Raw genomic sequence first — 11,458 nt, forward strand, 5'->3', positions numbered from 1 at the left:
ATAAGGAAGTATTTGTCACAAATTTTTTTTTGGGGGGGAGGATATAAACTAAGTTTTAAACATTCTTTTAATTAGAAAAATGAATGAGTAGAGTTCTCCTGGGTTACATTTTCATTCTTCAAGATACTCCCTTTGGCTTGATGTATGAAGTTGGATGTTTCAAAGTTTATACTATTGTAATATAAACAGTCTTTTCTAGTGGTGGTGATACAGAGAATCCCTACCTTCTGGAAGGGTAGATTTAGAAGTTAGTTTTGGGGATTAGGGTGTTTTTCCTCATACAGAGAAAGGCAGGATCCCAAGTGGGGTGAGAAGAAACACCCCTGGTATGTTCACTCCCAGTGAAAGTGTATCAGGAGTATTAATAAGTGCTGGGCAAACACCTCCTTCCAGGGGCAGGATGTAGCTTCTCCCCTTCCTGGTGAGGGGCTGGCTGTGGGGGCCGGGGGTGGCTGGCATGGTCACTTATGGGACAGTGGTTGGAGGGAGGGGAGGGAAGGGAAGGGGATTGGGGGCTGGGGAGTAAGGAGCTGGTCATCCCTGGGTCCAGGGTAGTTTGGACGTCTTTTTAGCCAGCAATCTTCATGACGTATTATTGTCTATCTTCCCTCCACCTTTTGTTCCTTTTTTTTTTTTGGTAGATCTCACTGATGGGCCTGAGTTAATCCTGTACCACCACCACCACCACCATCATTATCATTTCTCTCCCTTGAAGCCCTCTGTGGAACAAGACACATCTCAAAGCTTCTGTCTGTTTCTTCTGCATCTCAGGTAAATGACCTAGAAGTTTTCTGTAACAAGATTGTGTGTGTATGTGCGCGTGCTCAGTTGCTCCATCATGTCTTCCTGTTTGACTCTTTGCGACCCCATGGACTGTAGCCCACCAGGCTCCTCTGTCCATGGGATTTTCTGAGCAAGAATGCTAGAGTGAATCTTCCCCACCCAGAGCATCAAACCCAAGTCTGTTGAATCTCCTACATTGGCAAGTAGATTCTTTACCACTGTGTCACCAGGGAAGCTCCGTAACAAGAGTGTACCGGGTTGAATAGTGTTTTGCAAAAATTCATGACCACCTGGAACATTCAAGTGTGACCTTATTTGGAAATGAGGCCTTTGCAGATATAATTAGTCAGGAAGAGGTGATACTGGTGTAGGGTGGTCCCTAAATTCAGTTACTGGGGTCCTTATAAGAAGAGAAGGGCTTCCCTGATGGCTGCTGGTATAGAATCCGCCTGCAATGTGGGAGACCTGGGTTTGATTCCTGGGTTGGGAGGATCCCCTGGAGAAGGGAATGACTACCCACTCCAGTATTCTGGCCTGGAGAACTCCATGAACTATTTCGTGGGGTTGCAAAGAGTTGGACATGACTGAGCGACTTTCACTTTCACTATAAGAAGAGAAGTGGCCTCAACAGAGCCTGAGGGAAAAAAGCTGTGTGAAGACAGAGGCAGAGAATGGAGTGATGCTGCCACAAGCCAAGGAATGTCTGAAGCCACCAGAAGCTGCCAGAAGTGAAGGATCCTTTCCCAGAGCTTTCACAGGGCTGTGGCTGTCCCAGCATCTCAGTTTTGGACTTCCAGCATCCAGAACTACAAGAGAACACATTTCCGTTGTTTAAGCCCCTCCCATTTTTGGTTGTCTGCTACAGAAGCCCTGGAGACAAACACCAAGAGGTTCAGTAGGGGCTTTTCTGTTGCCCACCCAGCCCATCACCAGCCACCACCCAGCACCTCTGCTCAGTGTTTCTAATTAACCTGGGGAGGGAAGAAGGAAGACATAAGAGTACGAGATAGAACCTCTCACCATGAAGACAAGTGAAACGACCCAGGGAAATACTAAAAGATTGGAAATGCCCCAAACAAAGGGAGACTTGCTTTCCCTGGCTGGACGCTGGCTTAAGAATTGAACTTACTGATTTGCCTCTGAGAGACATGGGAGGGGAGGCAGAGGTTGGATGTGGAGCAGTCTGAGTTTCTTTTTTTTTAATATAATTTTTATTTTCTTTAATGCCAAAAACATTTTGCATTGGGGTATAGCTGATTAACAATGTTGGATAGTTTCAGGTGAACAGTGAAGGGACTTAGCCGTACAGATGCATGGATCCATTCTCCACCAAACCCCGCTCCCATCCAGGCTCAGCTTCAGTTTCTTGTGGGTCAATGGACATCCTAGAAAGGAAGCTGAGCTTGAGCCATCTTGTTGGTACCTGTTAAGTGGGGACTCCATCAGGTACAGGAATTCTAGCAGTAAGAGGTTTTGAGATTTTCCTCTGGTATAAGGAACATGAAGAAGGGGTGAAAAAGGGTCAACCCAGGACCAGGTTCAAAATATCAGGGCAATGCAATAGGAAGGGGTGGAGAAGGGAGTTTACAAAGCCCTCAAAGCTCAGACATGTGCCCCACAAGAAAGCCAGCACTCGGATACTGCCACTCAGAAGAATCATAAGCCAGGTATCCAATAGAGCTACAAGAACCACCCAAGATAGGATGTCATCAGTGGCCATGCAGGTGAGTCGACATGTCAACTTGAGTCTACTCACTTAGGTGAGTCGACATGTCAACTGAGTCAGCTGATGTGTCCACTGAGTCAGCTGAGTGAGTAGTCAACTGACAGCTCTGGCAGGAGTGAGTGGGCCTTGTGGCTGCAGATCCCCCCACCCTTCGGGATTTAGAGTCCCAGCTCAAGTCTGCATAGAGGTAAAGAAGGCAGGGGTTTACATCAAGATTGAGACTGAAGCTCTGGAGCACACCAGGGACTGGAAAGATATGGAGTCTGCCAAGGGTACCGTGAAAGTGTGCTAAAAGGAAGATTCAACAGGGAAAAGTGAAAGGGGCAATGACTGGAAAAGATGAAACCATTTTGTGTTTGTAACCCCATGTTCTGAGACTCCTTAATAAACTGGTGACAGTATTGAGAGCTTTTGCTCTATTTATACATTTACTTGCAGCTTCCCTGGTGGCTCAGATGGCAAAGAAGTTATGAGCCATGCTCTACAGGGCCATCCAAGATGGATGGGCCATGGTGGAGAGTTCTGACAAAACCTGGTCCACTGGAGAAGGGAATGGCAAAAAACTCCAGTATTCTTGCCTTGAGAACTCCATGAACAGTATGAAAAGGTAAAAAGATATGACACTGGAAGTTGAGCTCCCCAGGCCAGTAGGTGTCCAATATACTACTGTAGAAGAGTGGAGAAATAATTCCAGAGGGAAAGAAGAGGATAGGCCAAAGTAGAAATGATGCTCAGTTGTGGATGTGTTTGGTCATGAAAGTAAAGTCTAATGTTGTAAAGAACAATATTGCGTAGGAACCTAGAATGTTAGGTCTACGCATCAAGGTAAATTGGATGTGGTCAAGCAAGAGATGGCAAGAGTGAACACTGACATTTTAGGAAACAGTGAACTAAAGTGGATGGGAATGGGCAAATTTAATTCAGATAACCACAATATCTACTACTGTAGGCAAGAATCCCTTAGAAGGAAGGGAGTAGCCCTCAAAGTCAACAGAAGAATCTGAAATGCAGTACTTGGGTGCAATCTCAATAAAAGCAGAATGATATCGGTTCATTTCCAAGGCAAACCATTCAACATCACAGTAATTCAGGTCTATACCCCAACCACTAATGCCAAAGAAGCTGAAGTTGAATAGTTATATGAAGAACTTTAAGACATTCTGGAACTAACACCAAAAAAACATGTCCTTTTCATCATAGGGGACTGGAATGCAAAAGTAGGAAGTCAAGAGATATTTGGAGTAACAGGCAAGCTTGGCCTTGGAGTACAAAATGAAGCAGAGCAAAGACTAACAGAATTTTGCCAAGAGAACATCCTGGTCATAGCAAACACTCTCTTCCAAGAATGCAAGAGACAACTGTACACGTGGATATCACCAGATGATCCATACTAAAATCAGGTTGATTATATTATTTGCAGTTGAAGATGGAGAAACTCTATACAGTAAAACAAACAAACAAAAACAAAAAACAAGACCTGGAGCTGACTATGACTCAGATCATGAGGTCCTTATTGCAAAATTCAGAATTAATTGAAGAAAGTTGGGAATTGAAGAAAGTAGATCATTCAGGTATGACCTAAATCAAATCCCTTATGATTACACAGAGGAGGTGACAAATAGATTCAGCAGATTAAAGATAGTAGACAGAAGGCCTGAAGAACTAAGGATGGAGGTTTGTCCCATTGTACAGGAGGTGGTGATCAAAACTATCCTCAAGAAAAAGAAATGAAAAGAGGCAAAGGGGTTGTCTAATAAAGTGTTAAAAATAGCTGAGAAAAGAAGAGAAGTAAAAGGCAAAAGAGAAAGGGAAAGATAGACCCAACTGACAGCAAGGAAAGAAAGTGAACAATGAAAGAAATAGATGAAAACAATACAATGGGGAAGACTAGAGATCTCTTCAAGAAACGTGGAGACACCAAAGGAACATTTCATGCAAAGATGGACACAATAAAGGACAGAAGCAGCGAGGTCCTAGTAGAAGCAGAAAATATTAAGAAGAGATGCCAAGAGTACCAAGAAGAACTATACAAAAAAGATCTAATGACCTGGATAACCATGATGGTGTGGTCACTGACCTAGAGCCAGACATCCTGGAGTATGAAGTTAAGTGGGCCTTAGGAAGCACTACTAATACAAAGCTAATTACTTTGTATTAATTACTTTTACAAAGCTAATGTAGGTGATGGAATTCCAGCTGAGCAGTTTCAAATCCTAAAAGATGATGCTGTTCAAGTGCTGCACTCAACATGCCTGCATATATGGAAAACTGAGCAGTGGCAGTGGCCACAGGACTGGAAACGGTCAGTATTCATTCCAATTCCGAAGAAGGGAAATGCCAAAGAATTTTCAAACTACCATGATAGCACTCATTTCACATGCTAGCAAAGTAATGCTGAAATAAACTTGGACTTGTTTCTCTATCTGCCTTGCAGATGTCAGACTAGATCAGTGAGTGCCAGTTGAGGAATGCAGGAATGGGTCCAAGAATCAATTGAGAATAATGACATAAAATAGTTCCCTGACAGTTCAAAAGGGACCCTCCAACCCTCTATGGACATTTTGTGTTGGAAGTCAGTTTCACAGTTCTAGTGTGAAGGCAGGGAAGACAGGAGACTGACCCTACCATTCCATGGGGATGTGGGGTTTGGTGGGCTGAGGTTCCTTTAAGTCAGGTGAATGTCAGTTAGAGATGAGAAGTGAGGGTCAGAGTTGAGGTAGGAGCTCCAAGAGGGGAAAGGGAAGGGGTTCTAAGCAGTGACTGCCAGTGGGGCAAGAATGGGGAGATTCTGTGTTTTGCTGTCTATGTAGAATACACCAGGGCAAATGTGTTTTAAGTCTAATAAAGTGAAAGTGAAGTTGCTCAGTTGTGTCCAACTCTTTGCGACCCCTTGGATTGTAGCCCTCCAGGCTCCTCCATCCATGGGATTTTCCCGGCAAGAATACTGGAGTTGGTTGCCATTTCCTTCTCCAGGAGATCTTCCCGACCCAGGGATTGAACCTGGGTCTCCTGCACTGTAGGCACATGCTTTACCATCTGACCTATTATATAGTATAGGGCTTATGTAGGGCTTCCCTGGTAGCTCAGCTGATAAAGAATCCACCTGCAATGCAAGAGACCCCGGTTTAATTCCTGGGTCAGAAAGATCCACTGGAGAAGGGAAAGGTTACCCACCCCTGTATGCTGACCTGGAGAATTCCATGGACCCTATAGTCCAAGGGGTCACAAAGAGCTGGACATGACTGAGCAACTTTCACATTATGTAAAAGTGTATATTTTAAGGAATGTTTTTAGCTTGTTTATATACTTCCTTTACAATGTTTAATATGGAAACAACCTGTATGTCCACTGATGAACGAATGGACAGAGACATGGTCCATATACATGATGGAACACTGCTCAGTCATAAAATAGAATGAAACAGTCACTTACAGTCACATTAATGGACCTAGCGATGATCATACTAAGTGAAGTAAGTCAGACAAAGAAAGATGAATATATGATATCACTGATATGTGGAATCTAAAAAAATGATACAAATGGACTTAATAAAATAGAAAGAGCCTCGCACACAGATATCAAACTTATGGTTACCAAAGGAGAAGCAGGAGAGGGATAAATTAGGAGTTTCAAATTAAGAGACATACCACTCTATATAAAATAAATTAATAGCAAGGGCTTACTGTATAGCACAAGCAATTATATTCAAAGCCTTGTAATAATCTATAATGGAAAATAATCTGAAAAATAATATGTATGTATAACTATATATATATATAGCTGAATCACTTTGCTGTACACCTGAAACAAACACAGCATTGTAAATCAACTGTACTTCAATAAAAATGTTGCTACTGAAGTTGTTTTCAAGGAAAAAAATGTTTAATAATTGTGTTTTGGAGAGGAGTATATATTTTTGGATGCTTAAGAGAAATGTAGTAGTAGTCATGTATGGATGTGAGAGTTGGACCATAAAGAAAGCTGAGCACCAAAGAATTAATGCTTTTGAACTATGGTGTTGGAGAAGACTCTTGAGTGTCCCTTGGACTGCAAGGAGATCCAACCAGTCCATCCTAAAGGAAATCAGTCCTGAATATTCATTGGAAGGACTGATGTTGAAGCTGAAACTCCAATACTTTGGCCATTTGATGCGAAGAACTGACTCATTTGAAAAGACCCTGATGCTGGGAAAGATTGACGGCAGGAGGAGAAGGGGAGACAGAGGATGAGATGGTTGGATGGCATCACTGACTCAATGGGCATGAGTTTGAGTAGACTCCAGGAGTTGGTGATGGACAGGGAGGCCTGGTGTGCTGTGGTTCATGGGGTGGCAAAGAGTTGGACGTGACTAAGCGACTGAACTAATTACCTAAGAGAAATGCAGCTCTGAGTTAGAAATTGAGAAATAAGTATCCAATTGGATGCATATCTTGAGGTCTTTGCATCTTTAGATGAACCTGGGTTTTACCTCTTTAATTAAAAAATTAGTTATTTTTTACTGTGCTGGGTCTTTGTTGTGCTGCAGGCTTTTCTCTAGCTGCTGTGAGTGGGGGCTACTCTCTGGTTGCAGCGCATGGGCTTTCCTTGAAGTGGTGTCTCTTGTTACGGAGCATGTGCTATGGAGCACAGGATTGATAGCTGTGATGCACAGGCTTAGGTGCTTCAAAGCAAATGGGAACTTCCCAGATCAGGGATGGAACCATCTCCTGCATTGGCAGGTGGATTCTTTACCACTGAGCCAACTGGGAAGCCCAAACTTGAGTTTTAGACAGCACATTGTCAACCCCAAGACTTGAGTCATCCTGAGAAACTTTATTTCAGCAGTGTGGCTCTCTATTTTCTGAGAGAATTTAAGAAGAAAGAACTTCAGTAGTAGCCAGGTATTGGGATGAGCTTTAAGCTTACGAGAGTCTTGGGGAACAGTGGGATACCTTCAATGACACATCAAGCTAATGATAAACTGCTGATTTGAAAAAAACAATTCTACTGGATTTTTCTCAGATTTACATATAGCCAGTGAGGTTTTTGTTGTTGTTTCAAAGATGTGAAAGAATCGTAATGTGTAGTTAATGGAAACAACGTGTGTTTGCACACTAGCATACTTATTAGTAAGAAACATGCATACTTCATTTGGAAGAGTAAGTTAATTGGTTAGTCAACATAAGGCATTTAGCAATTCTGGGGTGGTAAAAATAAGAAAGCTGATTTGAAGGACTCCATCTACCAAAAAAAAGAAAGAAAGAAAGAAAGAAAGAATGTTGTGAAGCTGCAATTACTTTGTGACCAGAAGAATAAAATCATGCCTTTTCAAAATATGCCGAGTATCCAATCTGCAACTGATCCTGAATTTCGAATCTATAAGGTTTAATATCTCACCGGCAATCATAGGTTAGAATCAGTGCTGTCATGGCTCATCGGGAGAATAAAAGCTTATGAAACAAGGAATTGAAGGCAATCATCCAAGTATAAAATTAAAAAAAAAACATTTTGTAAGGTTTTTTTGAAAGGAGAAGATATGGAGACTCGACTTATCCCCCAGTGGTCTTTTTCTTCCAGTTTCAAAGTATGGTGCTGGTAGCTCAGGAAAATGGTCCCCAAAGACTTAGTGAGAGAAGGAAAAAAGACATCACCAGCCCGCTGGGTGTTTGAGAATGAGTCAGGTTGAGACATCATTCGTAGACGTCCTTGCCTCATTATACTTTCACACTGGGAACTCTGATGTTTATTTTGATAAACTATGGAGCCTAGATCAGTTAGCTCTTACTATAACAAAGCACTCCAGATTTTGTTATAGTTCAGTCACTAAGTCGTGTCTGACTCTTTGAAGCCCATGGATTGCAGCATGCAGGTTTCCCTGTCCTTCACTGTCTCCCAGAGTTTGCTTACACTCATGTGCATTGAGTCAGTGATGTCACCCAACCATCTCATCCCCTTCTCCTCCTGCCCTCAATCTTTCCCAGCATCAGGGTCTTTTCAAATGAGTCAGTTCTTCACATCAGGTAATACATGACTACTGGAAAAACCATAGTTTTGACTATACGGACCTTTGTCAGCAAAGTGATGTGAAATATGCTCTCTAGGTTTGTCATAGCTTGTCTTCCATGGAGCAAAGGTAGGCAAAAACAATAGCCGTCTGTTTTGCTCACATGTGTGTGGGTTGGCAGTATGCACTGGGCCCCGTTGGGCAGTTTTTCTTGTCTTGTTCAGGTTCATCACCCATCATTTTCCGGGTTGGCTGGGGCCTGGCTAGTCTAAAAAGACAACAGAAGGGATGGCAAGTCTCTGTGCCATGTGGTCTCATTCTCCAGCCGTCTAGCCTGGGCTTAGTCTTTGCAGGAGTCCAAGGGGTTGAAGTACCCGAGGCATTTTGGTGCCAGGGCCCCTGACTGACAGACTGTCTTTTCTACTTCATTCTTTTGGTTGAAGTAAGTTCTAACAAAGACCCAGAATCAAGGTCTGGAGAGGAGATCTTTCTTGATGGGAAAAGCCACAAAGTCACATTGCAAAGGTGTGAGTGTATGGAGAACTGAGGATTATGGCCATTGGCAGCCTATCACAGAGCTACTCTCAGGGTTACTCAGTACTCCAAAGGGCACCAGATTTATGGCATTTACTCACTGATGGAAACACCACTTCCCCCAAGAGGCGCCAGGTTCGGAGAGAGGAAATACCCAGGATTAGCAGTATGTCCTGATTATCTTCTATGCAGTTTTCAGACCACTTTACAGCAGGAGAAAATAACAAAATCCACAGTCTTCCCTCGACATCTCCAGGGGCAGGTCTTAAGGAGAGGGAAATAAATAGAACAAGGATCTTCGCTGTGGAAAGAAACATCAGGGTGATTAATTTTTAAATGGTCGGTTCTCAGGGGAGGGGGCACCTTGCATTATGAGGGAGAGGCTCCAGTGAGCTCGGAGTACAAAGTGGAGTTCAAACCGCTGGAAATAAAAGGTTCTGTCTAAGCAGCTGGTAATGTCCAGGAATTCCCATGTGTAAACACATGGCTGGGGGGATAACGTTACTTAACCACAGGCTGGGGGCCCATGTGAGGGCCAAGACCTGTAAATCCCAGCAGAATCAGTCACCACCGCTGGGTGGATTAATGACCGCAGGGGTGCGAGGTTTCCAGAACTGTCAAGACGGGAACTCCAGCCTGGGGCTGCCTGGCCTTACCCTGCTGTGCTAGGCACTTGCTCATGCATAAAAGTAGTCACCATCTTTTAGTTAGTTAGTGATCACTAAACAGTCCTTAGAGGTGACTGTTGCTGTTCAGTTGCTTAGTCGTGTCCAACTCTTTGCAACCCATGGGCTGTAGCCCACCAGGCTTCTCTGTCCATGGGATTCTCCAGGGGAGCATACTGGAGCGGGTAGCCATGCCCTCCTCGAGGGGCTCTTCCTGACCCAGGGATTGAACCCGTGTCTCCTGCATTGGCAGGCGGATTCTTCATCACTGAGCCACCTGGGAAGTTTCAGAGGTGACTACGTCGTGCCTAAATTGTCCCTTTGCTACACTCATATGACAGAAAGCCATAGGTCTGTGCAAGAGCAGAGAGGAAAACAAGGGCACTTATAAAGGCTGCCCCCGGGGCCAACCCGGCGCCTTCCTAACTTCCCCTGCCCACTGCCCTGCAATGAACTGTCAGTCTTTGTCCCATCATTCCTCTCCTGGCTCCAGGTGTCTAAAATGACTCTTGTGCGGTCTGCATGACAGACAGACCTTGGTATGGCCTGGTGTTCATGCCTGGTCTAATCCCTTCTCCCTGAGTGTGGGTGGGACCTCTAACTTGCTTCTGAACCACAGAGCATGGCAGAGGTGATGAAGTGATACCCTGTGCCCGGGCGCTGTCTGATGTGAAAGTGAGCGGGGCTGGGGCACAGAAGGGTGGAGGCGAGTCCCTCATGGCCGTGAGGGTGACAGGGAAGCAGAGAAGCCAAGGAGTTCAGAAGCTGCCAAGTGGCCAGGTGTGGGCAGAGAACAAAACCCAGGTAAAGTAACAGCATAGATGGGCATGTTCATGCCCAGTTGTGCGAGTCGTGAGAGAAGTCGCACCGGCCTTTTTGTCCCCAGGATCCTCCAGGAAAGAATACTGGAGTGGGTGACAGCATGGACAAGAAGCTTCAAAAGGCAAAACCTGGAGGCAGATGCAGACATTTAGGGGTGTCGGTAGAGCTGCAGTGGAGCTGCCTGCAGTTGGGGCTGGAATTGTGGCTCTCACAGAAGTCAAATGCTACCTGTCCCTGCAGCTGTCTCTGATGGTCCAAACCCAGCTTAAAGTTACGTGTGATCTTCTCCTTATTCTTCAGTTAAGTTCAGTTCAGTTGCTCAGTCGTGTCCGACTCTTTGCCACCCCATGGACTGCAGCACACCAAGCTCCCCTGTGTATCGCCAACTCCTGGAACTTGTTCAAACTCATATCCATCGAGTTGGTGATGCCATCCAACCATCTCATCCTCTGTCATCCCCTTCTCCTCCCACCTTCAATCTTTCCCAGCAGCAGGGTCTTTTCCAAATGAGTCAGTTCTTCGCACGCATCAGGTGGCAAAGTATTGGAGTTTCCAATATTCCTTCCAATGAATATTCTTCCTTCCAGTGAATCAGTCTTTCCAATGAATATCCTTCAGCTCCTTTGTTTTTTCTCCTGAGCCTCGATTGCAATCTCTTTCATTTTGTCTTTTATTTAAAGCCAATTACATACACACTTCGGAGAAGGCGATGGCACCCCACTCCAGTACTCTTGCCTGGAAAATCCCATGGACGGAGGGGCCTGGTGGGCTGCAGTCCATGGGGTCACTAGGAGTTGGACACAACTGAGTGACTTCACTTTATTTTTTCACTTTCATGCATTGGAGAAGGAAATGGCAACCCACTCCAGTGTTCTTGCCTGGAGAATCCCAGGGACAGGGGAGCCTGGTGGGCTGCCGTCTATGGGGTCCCACAGAGTCGGACAC

General features: G+C 44.6%; 1 long non-coding RNA gene across 1 annotated transcript in view; it reads left to right on the top strand.

The window, feature by feature from the left end:
- The first annotated feature begins 622 nt into the window (after positions 1 to 622).
- LOC104984900 overlaps positions 623 to 11,458 on the top strand; it is a 34,307-nt gene continuing 23,471 nt past the window's right edge. The window contains exon 1 of the long non-coding RNA XR_824810.1: positions 623 to 771. This is a non-coding gene — a long non-coding RNA (uncharacterized LOC104984900). The remainder of the gene's footprint in view (positions 772 to 11,458) is intronic.

This window comes from Bison bison, unplaced genomic scaffold, assembly GCF_000754665.1.
Source record: "Bison bison bison isolate TAMUID 2011002044 unplaced genomic scaffold, Bison_UMD1.0 scf7180017864037, whole genome shotgun sequence".
Taxonomy (NCBI): domain Eukaryota; kingdom Metazoa; phylum Chordata; class Mammalia; order Artiodactyla; family Bovidae; genus Bison; species Bison bison.